Raw genomic sequence first — 16,929 nt, forward strand, 5'->3', positions numbered from 1 at the left:
AGGACTGCACCCCATGGAAGTTTGTGAAAAACTCCGGCCCTTGGGAAGGAACCCACATTGCAGAAGTTTGTGGAGGACTGTCGCCTGTTGGAGGGACCCCACACTGGAGTAGGGGAAGAGTGGGAGGACAGCTCCACCTGAGGAGCAGCAAGGGAAAGAGACAACACGTGATTAATTGACTACAACTCCTAACAGCAGTTCCTTTACACTGCTCAGGGAGAAGAAGGTAGAGAAAATCAGGAATGAAGTTGAGCCCAAGAAGAAGGGAGGGGTTGGGGGGAAAATGTTTTTAAGGTTTGGTTTTATTACTCATTATACTAACGGGAGTTGATTGGCAATAAATTAAACTAATTTCCCCAAGTCAGGTCTGTTTTGCATGATGGTAATTGGTAAGTGAGCTCTACCTGCCCTTAATCTCGAGCCAGGAACCTTTCATGATATTTTCTCTCTGCCACCTAGCTGAGGAGAGTGGTAGATTGGCTTTGGTGGGCACCTGGCATCCAGCCAGGGTCAATCCACCATATCCATTCCCCAAAAAGCCCTGTTGCAGAAAGTTTACTTACAGTAGTGGAGAAAATGTTTAGTCAACTTGACCCTGCAGGGGAAAGCTTACACTGGAGAAGCACTTTGTGTAATGAAATTACACGAATGCGTGCCATAGAACTACTACATAGTCTTTCAAAAAACACACTTTTAGTCAATTATCATGAATCCCAAAATTGGATTTATTGTTTCACTGACCCACAATAATCTTATGAACTGATGAGCATATCAGATGCAAACACATAAAAAGTCAATGAATGCAGTCTACATATTAGCATGGCAACAACTTTGATACACCCTTTGTCTTTGTTGGGGCAACTGCATCAGAAATTGTGAAAGGAGAAAATGCTGTGTTCAGAAAAAAAAAAACAGTCAAAAAAAATAGACTGTACAATACTGCTGCAGTGGAAGTAATCGCCCCTGATTTACTTAAATTTTACTCAAAAAACCCCTCAAAACAAGTCACTTGTCAAAAAGCCTCTTGCTCTCTTCTGGGTTCAACCCTCCAGTCACTAGAGTGGCAACACATACCTCCAGTTGCCTGAGCATGAATGTTTAGCATTCAAAGTGCACAGCCTTTTACAGAATCACAGAATGATTTGGGTAGGGAGGGGCCTTCAAAGATCATCTAGTCCATCCCCTTGTCACGGGCAGGGACACCATTCACTAGATGAGATTTCACATGGACTCTGGCCTCAAGGGATGGGATATCCGTATATGATGGATAGTTTGAAAAGAAAGCAGAAGAAAACAGCAAAAGATTGGAAAGTGAATCCATGGGTCACATAAAACACCCTAGCAGGCATCAAGGAACTTTGGAAATGTACTTCTTTAAAGACAGGATCGCTGGAAAAAGCTGAGAGGCATCACACCTCCTTACCTCTTACTGTGTCATCCCACAGCACTGCCAATGGCAAACCAAAGAGACTTTGGCTAAACAGCTCCTCTTCCCGGCCTGCACTGCCCTTTTCCCAGCAAACAGCGGAGGAACCCACTGGCAGGGCCCAGCAGTGCCAAACACGTCAGCCAACCTCAGACAGGAGTTTTGGCAAGCCCCCTTCCGCGGCGTAAGGATGCCAGCAGCCTGCAATGCACCGGGCAGGCGGCGCAGAGCCACGGAGCTGCAGGATCATTAATGCAGGATAATTAATGCTGCTTTTCAGCGGGGAGCTGGGGCACAGACGTGCTCTGTAATGTTTGCACCGGAGCCCAGCCAGGAGCCGGGGCTGTCTGCTCCAGAGCCCAGATGCCGTGACCTGAAAGGGACCACTGCCTGCGCTGCTCTGTCCTCCGACAGCGCTGCTTGAAGTCAAAACTGGCAGCAAGCCAAAGTGCTCTCTCATGAGACTGTAAATTAATGTTGCTGAAGGAAGCTGGCTAGTAGTTCATGTGGCTCTGGGTTTGCTTTACATCTGGTGTCAAACTTTGAATTCCCTCTGCAGCTAGGAATAAAACAGGTGAGGTGCCTGGGCCACTCAGCACCCCCTACACATTACTAATTTCCTTTCATCCAGGCCTTTAGAAAAAAAAATCCCTGATCATGCTACAGTTTTGAAATGTTATAGGGTTGGGATTTTGAGCTTTTGATGGGTTTTTTTGTTTGATTTGGTTTGGTTTTGGTTTTTTTTTAACTTAAAAAAGCAGCTGTTATTTCTCTCCAGGCTTTGCAAACATTCTTCCCATTAAGTAACTCATTTACTGCTAGTAGCAGGAACAGCTTCCTCCAACTCACAACTCTAAAAGAAGCTGATACCTTTTGCACTTAAAAAGCATGGCCACGGGAAAGAAACAGATGTATTTTAAACAAAGATGCTCATTTTCAGCTCCTCCTCACTCCTTCACCTCACAGACTAGGTACCTAATAAGCCTTTCACTCCAGCTGCCTACCACCTAAATCAGCATGATTCCTTATGCCTGTGTTTTCATTAGGGACACGAAATCAATCTTTAACCAAGGACAAATAGCAATGCCTTCCAGTTACATCCAAATAACAACTTCCAGTTCTGGAATTAGACCTCAGTGCTGTTACTTTGTAGCTGCTTTCTTGCTTTCTGCCAAGATGGAGGGGGAAAGGCAGGGCAGTCCAGAGGTCATAAAAGATATTCAAGAAGTATAAAAAGAAAAATTTATACAGCTACCTCCAAGAAGAGATGAGACAGCATCCAAGGTTCAGATAGGCTTAACCTCCTCTTCACATCACACGCTTTTCAAAGCATGCTACCCACTTGAGAACTACTCCAATCATCATCTACTGGGAAACTCCCATTGATATCAACTGGAGCTAGGAAGAAAATTTTAGTGCTTGGGCTGAAAGTGGAGTACTGATAGCTTCAGAACAGCTTTAACTGATACACAAGGCTATTCAGCTCCCTGAGAAAAGCCTGGATCCTTCCTCAAACACCTTTACTTTTCTTAAGTTCAGGTTGATTGTGATGGGAAGCTATGTGTCAGGGGAAAAAATCAGCCAGCCATCCTGAATATTGCTCATCCCTTATGAGGAGAAACCCCAGCTGTCCCTTGCAAGCTCCTTTCAAAGCAACATCAAAATCCATAGTACAGCCAGAAAGGTATTAGGAAAATGGACCATGACACACAGCTGACACATCTGCAGCATGTGTAACAAGTGAGCATGGCACATGCAAGCAGAGATGTGCCCTGCACTAAGCACTATCCTTTGCTTTGCTTATTTAGCATGCTTGACAAGTGATGTTTTACCTCATGCTTTCCCAAGTCTTCCTGGAAGTAATTTCTCTATGTATCTCCAGAATGCCAGCAACAAGGATATGACCAAAAAGCATCAATTTTCTTGCCTTAAAATATTCAAGTTGTCTCCTACTGTGGAAATTGTACGTAAAGAAAAAATTAAGTTAAATAATTTTTTGTTTTAGTAGATACTTGGAAAGAATTAGCGAGTCAAAAAGATATGTCACTTTTGGCAAACAGAAGTATACACACCCACATAAAAAAAAATCATTCTGTCCTTCATTTTCAACTGTATGTCCACTGCTGAATCATCCTTTAATTACAGCTGACAATTGCACAGATGTCTCCAATGCAGTTTGCTTATAAAGACACATTCATTGCAATGAAATACATGACAGACTTCACACTTAGCAGTTGTCAACATAACTTCATTAATGTGTCTTGAGTATCCACTTGCCCACCCCCACCCACTTCAAAACCAAAATTAAAACCCGCTTTTCTTCTGTCATCACATCCTCCAACAGCTATCACCACTCACTCAAGTGTTAGGAAAATAAGTCACCGCTTTTTCCATAAAACCCATCAAAAATTGCTACTTCCAACAAAAGCAGTGTACAAACAAACTCAGTCACAAATGAAAGAAGCCATTTTCATTTCCCAAAAACCACATCTATTTATCTTCTTGAGCCATCCAATTAAGTGGTATGATTCAACAATGACTAGTAGCACAAACATACATTCATGCGTTAAGTTCTGTCAAAACATTACAAAATTAGCAGAGAGCAGGTACTGTTGTAAATTTAATGATGTACCTATGATGACTGTAGCTAACAAAACAAATGTTCCAGCATTATAAGAGCCCTTTTAATACATAAATATTTCCTCTAAAAATAAGCTTGCACACTTAGAATACATTGTCTTTATTGGGTAGAAAAGACCTAAATGTTCTGACTTTTGAATGTCAGACAAGCTTAGCTTACATATGTATAGGGTAGCAGGCCCAGTGGAGACAACAAATGCGATTCTAAACAAGAATGCCCATATTTTGTGTTTGTCTACACAGGGATTGAGACTAGGATGGAACATGTCTACAGATGGAGCCAGTTATCTGAAAACAAGAGATGTTCACAGATTTTAGTTTTTGATTAGAGACATAAGTCAAAAAACTACTCATGACTCATGCTAAGATTAGTTTTATATTATAACAAAGAATTAAACTACTTCTTGGTGTCATTATTGAGAAGACTGATATTCAACCTGCACTCCTGAATTTTGCCAACTTTGACATAAAGGTCTTTTGACTAGGACTTGGTTACAACACTGCTCAGTCTTCATACACTCAGGAATAGAAACAAAATGTTCAACTTTGGTACCTCTTTATGAGGACTTGAACTGAGGGAAGACTCTAAGGTAGAGGAAGCAGGGTTCAGCAGGTCCTCCCTATTCATACTGGCCTTTGGATTTTGCCAGATGTTTGCATCTTTAAATGCTAGACAGAGCTAAGGGTGTACTGAACCTTGTAAGGGTCAAGCCTTTGGTGACCTTCAGAGCCAGGAGAGCACTACACCAGAGGGAATATTGATGCTAGGAGCTGGAGCACCAACAGAGGGAAATTTCCCTTCTTATTCAATTTGGGCTTAGTTTGAGTCCCTCCACTGATGTCTCACTGTGCTTCTTTGCTGTCTCCCCTCTTTTGCACTGCAGACATGTGCACATACACATCTGTAACTTCAGACCCCAGTGCCAAAGAATGTCATCCTTATTGTCACCCATGTCTCCCTATCACCAGCTATCTGAGCAGGAGCATTTATCATCACAGATACGTGTCCTCGTGAAACAATCAACGCTGTGAGAAAACTTCTTCTCTGAGTTTCCCTCTCTCCTACAGCCTCCCTTGTTTGGTGGGAAAATGGAACACAGTAAGGAAAGGAAATTATATAGCTGGAAGTTCCCCCAAACCTTGGAGTAGTTCTTCAGTGGGAAAAAAAACATCCATAGGAGTTATAAAATCACTCTAATACCAATGATATACTAATGACATATCTGTATTGCTGGAAGCGTGTGGTAAACATTTCTTTGCAAATGTGATTTGAATGTATGTAGGCAGTACTGTAAGACAAATTTGAATTCTGGCAAATGAAGACTTTCTATTACTCTGTATACTCAGTTAAGTAGAAATTCAAAATTACACACAGCAACATGAGAAAAAAAGCAGTCTGACAAAAGTGTGGGGGGGTGTTGTTTGGTTTAAAATGTATTTATTTTGCAAAAATATCCATCTAAATGAAAAACCTTAATATGTTAACTATGATGCTGCTATTCTACCTGTATAATCAGTTTAATGTCTCCGAAGATTTAAAGAATAGTGTAGTGATTATGTAATTTCATCTTAATGCCAGCTTCAAAATGAAGGGGAAAAAATCACTTCTGTATGCCTCACAGAAACAAATAATTGCTTTAAATCCATCTTCCTTGAAAGCAAGCTGTAAAGTCTCCAGTTTTAAAACAGATCAATCTTACACAATTTGTCTGGTTTCTAATTATTAATATAATTCATAATAAAAAGCTGGAGGGGGTAGAATTAGGTGCTAGGAAAAGATGTTTGGGCACACATCAACCACCAAAATGGATTAAGATCAGATGAAAAAGAGAGAACAGAACAGCTATTAAACTTCTGCCTCGTCTTCACTGGGGCTGTTGTTAGAAACTTGGAGTACAGCTGCACTTAATGAGTTTGTGTAAAAGCAGACATTATACAAATGGGAGAAAGTAGGAACTTCATCCAATTAGATAAGAGAATTGGCCAGCAGCCTCCAATGAACTGAAAAGCTCTTCCAACTTTAGGGATGAGAGCTAATTATAACTCTGTTTTTGTGTGTGTACAATGCTACTAAATTATTAAGAAATATTGTTCTGTCAAAAAACTATGTCATATATACTGACTTGATTATTACAGATAGAGGATTTGCCAGAGACAGGGCTGGAAAGTGATTAGCCTTGATAAAAAGAGAAGTCATTTTGCCATCAGACCTCAGGGTGCAAACAGCTTCTTTTCTTGAGTTTCTCCCAAAATTTGGGCAATCGGGTGGAATGGCAAGAATTTAAATTTCTTCCTCTTGGCACATAGGATGCAAGGAAGAGAGGCTGACATAGGTAACTATGTGCCTGTTAAGAAAGGTAGCTCAAGAGATGCTCACTGTTGAAGCTAACACCTGATCTGGGGTGCTGTTTCCTTTCTTTTCCTTTTTCTTTTAAACACATAATAATATGAAGAATCAGAAATAAGCTAGATATGAATGGGCACAAAGGTTCTCACTTTTGCTTGATAACAATTAAATACCTTGTTCAGAGAGTAGACTGAGATACAGAGAAGACAAGGAAATGATGCTCCATCTCCTCCTCCTTTGCCACTCCCAAACATGCCTCCTTAACACTTACAGTGTACAACAACTACTTAGAGTGTACAACTCCCAGTAGCCATGGCCCAAACACCTTCTGGGCCTCCACAGCCAATTAAGTCCCCCAGCCAGCTTCAGAGTGTCCATCAAGTTGGGCAATTTTCAGGAAAGAAATGACATTTTATATAAGGGAAATAATGTGTGAGAGGGCATATGTGCGTGCTCCTACCTGCATGCCAAGGGCAGCACAGAGGGGAAGTGAAATTAGAGAATTTATTAACTCAGGAAACAGGTTCAAACTCAGGACCTTGCTATTTTACTTCACTCATGTCTCTTTTGGAATAAGGGCTAAAAACCACTGCCAAACAATGTCACTACTTATAGCCAAACACCCAGGTTCCGTGCTTATTGACAATCTGTGCACACTGTCCTTATGAGCATGAAATGTAGCTTGGTTTCTTTTCAGGACAAGGTAGAGCCACTGGGACTCCTTGACAGAAACCAGAAAAACAAGACAGAAAAATCCCAGAGCAGACAGAGCGCACTGAAAGGCTGAGACTGCTAATGGAACAGCTGTAAACAAGGATGAAAGATTCAAATTCAGGATTAAAAATGTGAGTGGGAAGAGTCCAGAAGAGCACTGTGTGTAAATTTAGCCAAGCCACACTTCCAAATGAATATCTTTTACTTCAATCATCCTAGAAGGAAATAAAGAAATTAACTTAGATTTAAATCATCAGTAAGATAACTTCTCAAGAGACTTTCCACAGTCTTTTGGACTTTGGAGGAAGACCACCAGTGCCAGTCCTAAAACAAACAGAGGCAAGAGAGACGTTTAAGGCTCTGAAGCACAGATTCAGCATGTCAATTCTGAAATGCTAAATAAAAGCATTGGTGTCTTATTAAACAAAAAGCAAATCACCAAGAAATCAGCTTTCAGGGATCTACTGAACCGCCGCATTGTACTTGCTCAGAAAATTACCCAGCAGTTTTTTCTGAACGAAGAAATACAAATCAGTTTTGCTCAGCAAATGCAGGAGCCAAACTCTTCTATTGTGAGGGTTTCAATAGACACTCAAATAACTTTGACAGCAGCATGGAGGGGGAAGGGTGTCTCTGACCCAGTTTCTGTATTACAGCATTGCTGGGTGATGGTGGTACAAGTGTTCAAAGCAGAATCTCTTTTCTTCCATTTTCCTCTCCTCCTTGCCCACCATCACTTTGTTTAAATAATCTACAGATGTATCATGGGCACAAGAATATGGTTAATTGAGCTTAATGATTGCTGGCATCTTCTTATATGCATTCAGCTGGTGATTGTTCAGCAGAGAGCCCTTTACACAGCGTGAGAGGAAAATTTGTTTTTTAATTTGGCTTTCTCATTTCATGGCCATTCTGAAAGCAGAGTTCTCATTTTTCCTGAGATCTTTGCCCAAATCCTCTTAACATGCTGTGTGAAATTTTGAAGGTCAGGCCCTCTTCACCCAGTGGAACCGAAAAGATTATTTTCTAGGCTCTTCATCAAGAAGTTTCTTGCTACTTCTCACACCACTGATCCAGGAGAAGTTTCAGCTAAATGCTCCTTTTTGTAGAGCAACAAAAGCCTAGAGAGGCAGGGAAGTGAACTACTGAACAAGTGGGTAAATGCATGAAAGAAAGGCTTCACATACCCAGGCAGCAGTGAAATGGGGACTCCACGTGTGCAGACACCTAAAGACAGGAATACCTCTTACCTTCCTGCCAGGTGAGAGATGTGACAGATGAACTGGGATGAAAGCACTGAAAATCTGATCAAGAGAGGCAAATCCAAAGGATGCCCAGAAAGCTAAAGTCACAAGTTTTCTCACACAGTAAGGGCTGAAATTCTGAGTCTGAATATGCACAATGAAAATTTCCTCTTAAAAAAAACCCTCACTGCTAGCCATGTTTCAATATGGTTTTCAACAGATCTTGAATTATTATGAACCTTTGCTTGTCTGCTTTTACATGTCACAAGTCATCACTAACCTGACAGCTCTCTGGCAGTCTTTCAAGCATCTTCAAAAATACAAAACTAATTTTGCCTTTAATGTTTTCTCTACTTCCAGCTCCTAAACCAAAATCAAATTCAGAGATTTCAAAAGAGCAGAATCAGAAACAGATTTTCACAAATGTCCCAATAAAGAAAGTAAAGAGTCACACTGCCGAAGCAAATATATTGTATTATATATATATAAATAATAGCAATATAATTTATAAACCAATTATTTGCAACAGCAAATAATTGGTATATTGGTAAAAGAAAAGCAGGAACAGTTTTATGTCAGGCTGTAGGCTGCACAGTGGTGTATGCCCCAGCCAGGGGTAACCAGCCTTTGAGAAGCCCACAGATAATTCTGCTGTATATTATATATATAAATTATACCAGGTGGATCCCAGCACAGGTGCATGAATCTGGGGGCTACTGCACAATGGGAAGCCAGGCCATGGAAGGAGGTGAGCCAGCAGGAATTGCTAAGGAGATCCCTGTTCTACTGGACAGTAAAGCAACCAAAGTCACAAGCAGCCACTGTCATCAGCCATAAGAGCTCTGCCCAGCTCTCTCCCTCTCATTTTCCTTGGCTAATGAGTGTTTTCAAAGTGCTGGTGCATGTTTATTAGGGTTAAGGAGATTGCTCACACTTGCACTAGTCAGTTAAAGGACAAAAAGAAAAGACTAAGAATAGAGGGAAGCCTGAAGAAAAATGTAGTTTTATTTTTCCATAAACTATGCATTAGTATTCTCATTTCATTGAAGAAACCAGGTCTCTTTTTTGCTTTCTTTCCAGCTTTTTTTGTTTGCTTGTTTTTGTTTTGGTTTTTTGTTGGGAGTTTTTTTTTTATTGTTTTTGTTGTTGTTGGGTTTGGGTTTTGTTTTGGATTTTTTTTTGTTTTTTTGTTTTGTTTACACTAGGGAAAAAGACCAGTTGGAACATTTACATTATAAACCTTATAAACCTAACTCATTTTTGTTCTAATCCAATAAATTTTACTTCACTTTCTCAAAATAAGTATATTTTCTGCAAACATCTTGTATCATTTGGAAACTCATATTTGTTAAGAAAATAGCAGTGATAAAAACGTTTGATCATTTCTAGTGACTCCTTGTTTATGAGAATTGTGGCACTTCCCTGGAAAACGTTAGCTAGTACATAACTTCAGTACTGTTAAGTTCCCTCAGGTGACACAACCATAATTTCCTCTGCTTCCAGAGATTTTCCTCTTGACTTTGGACTATTCACTTTGACTTTGTGTTTCTCAAATCCATCTATAAAATGGGTATAAAACTTGTACTCTACAGAAACACCATGGGCATGAAACCACTTATTATTTGAAGCTTTTGCATACTGTGGAGGAAGAAGGTATAGAATGCATAAAAACCCACTTGAATTAGGCTTTAGAAAGATGCTGGGAGGATGATGGATCTGACTGAATTAGTATGCTGAACTGAGCAAAGCAGTGTTGCTTCCTGAATAACTAAAGCCTTAAGATGCTCTTAAGCTTGCAAACAGCACTACAAAATCTCTAATGGTTACAGATCACAGAATCACAGAATCACAGAATCACAGAAGTTCAAGACTGGAAGAGACCTATAAGATCATCTAGTCCAGCCGATGTTCTAACTGTTCAACTAGATCATGGCAGCAAGTGCCACATCCAGTCTTTTTTTGAATTCTTCAAGGGATGATGACTCCACCACCTCACTGGGTAAATGATTCCAGTATCTGACCACTCTTTCTGTGAAATATTTCCTTCTTAATTCTAACTTACATCTCGCTTGACGCAGCTTGAGACTGTGTCCTCTTGTTCTATCTGTTGTCGCCCGGAGAAAGAGGCCGACCCCCAGCTCACCACAGCCACCCTTCAGGAAGTTGTAGAGAGCAATGAGGTCGCCCCTTAGTCTCCTTTTCTCCAGGCTGAACAACCCCAGCTCCCTCAGTCGCTCTTCATATGGCTTGTGTTCCAAGCCCCTTATTAGTCTCGTTGCCCTCCTCTGGACACGCTCAAGTAACTCGATGTCCCTCCTAAAGTGAGGGGCCCAGAACTGGATACAATACTCCAGGTGAGGCCTCACCAGTGCCGAGTACAGGGGAAGAATGACCTCTCTGCTCCTGCTGGCCACTCCATTTCTGATACTGGCCAGGATGGCATTGGCCCTCTTGGCTACCTGGGCACACTGCTGGCTCATATTCAATCGACTGTCAACCAGCACCCCCAGGTCCCTTTCCACCTGGGCACTATTCAGCCATTCTGTCCCCAGCTTATATCGGTGCAGGGGGTTATTGTGGCCGAAGTGCAGTACTTGGCACTTGGACTTATTGAAGTTCATCCCGTTTGATTCTGCCCATGCGTCTAACTGTTCCAAGTCTCTCTGGAGAGCCCTACACCCCTCTAGCAGATCTACACTCTTTCCCAATTTAGTGTCATCAGCGAATTTACTAATAAAAGACTCTAAGCCCTCATCCATATCGTCAATAAAAATATTGAACAGAACTGGCCCCAACACAGACCCCTGAGGGACACCACTGGTGACTGGTCGCCAGCTGGATGTGACACCATTCACCACCACTCTCTGGGCCCGGCCATCCAGCCAGTTCTGAACCCAGCAAAGGGTATTCCTATCCAGACCATGGCCAGCGAGTTTGTCTAGGAGTACGCTATGGGAAACAGTGTCGAAGGCCTTGCTGAAATCCAGAAAATAGGATAGATAGGCAGGACTGCTGTTTTAAATCTCAGCCAGAAGACAAGAATTACTCTGCTGCTCAAAAGGCTACAAACATGCAGTGGCTCAAGCAGATCAATAGGAAAAGCAGCCAGTACCACTGAGTAAAGACCCACAAAACAAACACCATCATTCCCAAAGCACTTGAATTTTCTCTCCAGTGGAAAAGCCAGGCACTGCTTTGCTTTGCCAACGCTATATGAAGAATTTGCTGCCTGATGCAGTGTGTCTGTGATGTCACTTCAACACTGGACATTTGTAGCTCTACTCCTGCAACTAAAAACATGTTTTCTGAACATAGCCTTAGCTAAAAAACCCTTTCCCGGCTGGAATTGATCCCATTCACTTGCTGGTCTTTGACATCCCTCATTTAGGTCCAGAGTGGTCTGTTTGCCTTTCTCTGAAGGTGGAAACACAAAGCCCGGAGCTGAGCTCCACATGGCCAGGTCAGGAGCATCCCATACAGACACACATTAACGGGGAGCAGCCGAGAGCCCAGTGCCCTCCTCCTCCTCTGCCAATTACCCGCAGCACCTGGTGCCGGAGCGAGCTGTGCAGGGGGAAAAGGGAGAAAAACTGAGAAAAAGCGAAGCCGATGATTAAGGAGTAAAGAATGGCAGATGAAACTAAAAATAGTCCCCTCGGCAGTTGTAAAGGAAATTCGTTTGACAGGAGGCTGCTTCTTTTGTCGAGAGCGGTTTGTTATGCAAGAGACGATACCAACACCGGCTCCTCTTATCTGGCTTGTCAGTTTAACTGACAAAAAGGAGCAGGGTTAACATCTCTGGAGCCACTGCCAGTCTCAACATTTGTTTGTTTTCATGCATGTCCGTGTTTTAAGAGGTAGCCCGGGGATTAATACCGTCCAGAAAGTGTGGTGCAAGCTCAGTTAGGCAATTCCACAAAAATCTTCAGAGTACTTACTCGTCATTAAAGGCAACAATTGAGGCCCTGCCTGCTGCTGGTTTTGTTCCCTTGCCTCCTGTTTCAGCCATCACATGGTGACCTTCCTGCACAACAGAAAACTGAATGTCCACAGGTTTTCCCATGCACAGGCAGCAGAGGACAGCTGCTCCTACTCTGCTTTTCCAGTTCTCAAGACACATGACTCAAAACGTGCAGAGCCTCCTGGATACAAGAAAATGAAAAACTAAACCAAAGAAAGTTGTTTCATTTTTCCCCCCACTCCTTCCTGATGCTGAGCTTTCAACAGCATTTACACCTCTGTGTGCAAAGGTAAGAAGTAGGAAGGAAGAGGCTTTAAAAGAAACCACCTTAACACCTCCTTTCTTACAGAAGAGAAGCCACCATAAAACCAGGGGGAGAAGAAGCAAAAGTGAGGCTATCAGCAGCTTGCTGGCCAGCTGCCCGCATGGCTGCAGGTGAGTCTGTATGTTCCTCATTAAGGTTCCTTCTGGCATGCGTGAAGGCTTTTGGAGAGAGCCTGGTGGCCACGGCTGCCAATATCTGCTGGTGAAGAGGTAAGCAAATCACAGCCTGTCCAAGTTAAACAAGTTAAAGCCAGGACTTCCAAAAACTCAAGTGACCCACATAAGCTGTGCGGGAGTGAGCACTTGGGTATGATGTAGGTGCAAGGGAAAACAGCTCTTATTTATCTTGTTTTCATTGGGCTTCCCTGAAGCATTCATTTTTAGACTCAGTATGCTGCACTAAACCGTGGGTTAATTAGAAACAGGAGTCTCTCCTCTATTCCTATTTTTGGAGGAAATGTTCATCAGCAGAAAGACAGCAATGCAGAAGTTCTGTTTCCTCGGTGAGTAACTGAAATCATCCTCTCTGTCCCAAACATCAAGGTGTTTGGTAGAAAAATAAGCAGAATAAGATAAAGTGGTGGGAAATCCTGGTTGAAAAGCATATAGAAGTTTTTTACTTCAGGTTTTAAATGTGCACTGTGTTGAAATATTGTGAGCTTCTTCTGAAAATTAACTTAGAAACAACTCTATCCATTTCCCGCTCAGTGAAGAAAGACCCTGGTGGCAGATTCTGCCCTAAACCAAACCCACCTGCCATGAACTGCTCGGGCCACAGGATGCCACTGTTGCATTTCTTTTTCAGGAGGTCGAAAGAAAGAATAACAAATTGTTTGCATGAAGATGACACCTAAATTTAATACCTCTTTTCCTTCTTAACACATACAATTGCTGATGTTTAGAGCCCCAGACAGACCATCCAGCTGTAAATAGCTCAGAGCTGCAAAGGAATAAGTGTTTTCTTCAGGAGCAGATGTCTGAATACCTTTTAAGGCTCGATAACTGAACCCAGCACCTCTGTACCTTCATAAATTTCTATACACAAGAAATCTTTCCAACGACTGCCCCAAGTGTTGACTCAAACTCTGATCGTTTTGTCCACAAAATAAATACCCTGTTATTGGATTTTATCTGTGTCCAGATGAGAAAAGAAAAACACTAGATGGGAGAGTAGATTAAATCAGAGAGAAGGCAGGCTGCTCATAATTGCTGCCTCTTGTGAAAGAGCAAGAGCCCCTACCATGTTAATAAAACTTCATGAATATTTTACTAATATAAAATGGAATGCAATGTGTTCATGCCAAGAGACAGGAAAGTGGCCTGAGCTCCCAGATAGCTGCTCTTGCTGCAATTTTTTGCAATTTACAAACTGGCACACAGAATCAGAAGCCCACGACTACTGAGACCTCTGGGATGGTCAAGACAAAAGCACTGCACAAAGGTCCACCAGTGTGAATTTTACAGCAGTCCAGATTGCAGAGATCTACACAAGCTCTAAAAATCCTCTGAAAGCAAATTTCAGTCCTGACGTATTTTCACATTGAAGTGGTAAATTATTACAGAAAACTAAGTATGGGGTTGCAGACAGTCTCCAAGATTTACACAGACAAGGGTTCCCCCAAGTTCAGCACAACACAGATGGAATTTGTGAGAATGGGTTGTTAAGAAATGAGGGAGAAATTTTAATGCTAACAGTTTCTCAAATTTCAAAAGCCATTTTTGTTTTGCTCAACATTTAAGAAGGGGAAAAATGGCTTTAGCCTACTACATCCCCAATTAGGAACAGAGAAAAAGAAAATTAATGATAAGGTTTCAGATACATCTTGGGTGGCCAGCAACAGAAGAAGGTGAGGAAAGCCAGCATGAACCTGACAGCTGTGGGGATGCAGAGCATTTCCAAGGCTGGTGTTACAGCTCTGTACTTCAAGCTGATGTAAATATGAAGGGGCCCACAGATAACAGCCTTTTAGGATTCAAGGCTTCAATAGAAACATCCTCACTACCTCCAGCCTGTTTTGGATGTGTCCCAGAAACTGGTTATTCCCCAGTCAGGGTCTAGATTCAGTGAGACAAAATCCCTCTCTTCAGAAAGCCATGTTGTAAAATCTCTAAATCAGAGCTAGACAATTACTCAGAAGGTGCTGGGAAGTACTCAGCCTTGTAAGAGAAACAGCTACCAACCAAACAGTTCACACATTTCCAAAGACAAAACTAAAAGAAGCTCATGGTTCCACTGCTTTTAAAATTAAGTATTTGTAACAGCACACATCAAGGATATAATATTAAATCAGTCATGACTGTTAACATTTCTTTTGCTGAAGAAATTTTTTATGTTGTGATTTTTTTTGCCATTAGCACAGAAAAAATTTGACCGCACATAACCAATTACTTCGTTCCCAAACTGAATTTACCTCCCATTCCAAACACCAGGGATTTCAAAATCTCCTTAAGAAAGGGGAAATAAAAAGCCTTCAATCCAAATTCTTTTCTTGTTGTTTATAACAATAAACAACAGATTTCATATAAAAGCAGCAGCATAAGGGTAGAAAATAGTGCTCCAAAGCTAATTTTAGTCCTGCTGATCTCAGGCGCTTAGTGTTCCTGTCAGACTGAACAAACTCCAGTGGTGCCCTGCCTGCCTGGCTGGAGAAATCTGTCCCTGGAGATCTGTTTATAGCACCTTGTACCCTGTACCTAGATTAGGTTTTAGGTTTTTTGTTTTGTTTTTTTTTTTATTGTGTTTTGTTTTGTTTTGTTAGGCGGGAGCATGTATCCAGGACTACATTGATCCAGGACACAGATGTGACCTACTCGAGTAAATTACCGGGGGAAAAAAAATATCAAAACAGTTCACACTTCATTTTCTGCACATCAGTCCCTCTGGACTTCATCAGCTAGCCAAAATTCAGTCCCAAAGGTTATTTCTATTACAAAGAGAAATTGATGACAGAACTGAGTGCATCTTTGATACACACCCATCTGCTTACATACAACACAGCATCCTTTCACCTGCTATAATGTAAAAACAAATTATCTGATCTTTTTCCTTGGTGGTTGTCATTTAAATTTAGCCAGTACAATATCTAATCCCTTCATGATTTTCTCCTTAGAAACACAGTCCTACTCCTACATTTGGATGCTTCTCCCTAGTCAGCATGATTTTCTCTGGCTTGTTTCACTGGTTCTTATGTCATATATAGGCAACTCTAGCAGTCATTACCTATCTTGTATTTTCTTTATGAGTCTTCAGGGGAAAAACTCTTATGTCATAGAGTTAAGGGTTTTTTTAGTGTAGATCTCACCTTGTAATTCTGTGTTGGTTGTGATCCTGTTATTTCAACTACCTGGTTCCATAATGGCTTTAAGCTCTTCTAAACACTTACTTTGCCCACTAGCTTCACTGAATTTTACCCAGTCCATAATAGCATCCCTTCAGTTCCACCCAGTCTTCCAAACCAAAATGGGCCACACCTGAACCCTTTCAGGCCAGAAGGAGAAATGCTTTAACAGTTATACTTAAACAGTTATACACAGTTTACTAGTTATACTGCAAACAGTGGCTGTCAAGGATACTCTTATATTTCAGCCCCTACAAAAAAATCTATTACCAGCCATGACTCCTTGTGATTTTTCAACTTTGTATGAAACCTGCCCACCAGAAGAGATGTAATTCTTCATACTCTCCATCAAGAGTAGATATCCTCTGCTGGATGTAAATGGTGAATCGATTTCCCAAATATTTCTTATCTAGACAGGAGAACAGAGTTCATGCAGGCACCCTAATCTTTGGGGTAAAATCTGCCAAACTAGCTTAAACAACTTTTAAATAGAAACAGTAGGAATTAGAAACAAACAAAACTACGAAACAGTAAAACACTCCTGCTGTTAGGCTGCCTTTGCTAGCCAGATGACAGCCCCAAACTGAGAAGGCATAGCAACTGATGGTAGTGGTGTCTCAAACTGCAACTTCTCATCAGGGCTTCAGTTACAGTCACCACTCGCTGCTGCCAAGAGAGGTAGCCCTCTTCCCCCATCCCTCCCCCAGTTTCTTCCCTGTGGGACGTGCTTCTGCCAAATCTTTGCTCCAGTGCACATTTGATTGCAGCACAAAGCCAATTCAACTCACTAAAACAGCAGAAAGTAAATTGGTTTTGGCTGGAAAGCAAGCAGAACTGGATTATTATGTGATCAAGCAAGCAGTAGAGTTGGTGCAAGACAGCAAGAAGAAGATGAAGTGTACAGCTAAAGGCAGGAAAAGCAGAAGAGGTCTAGG

This window comes from Ammospiza nelsoni, chromosome 1 (genome assembly GCF_027579445.1).
Source record: "Ammospiza nelsoni isolate bAmmNel1 chromosome 1, bAmmNel1.pri, whole genome shotgun sequence".
Lineage (NCBI taxonomy): Eukaryota > Metazoa > Chordata > Aves > Passeriformes > Passerellidae > Ammospiza > Ammospiza nelsoni.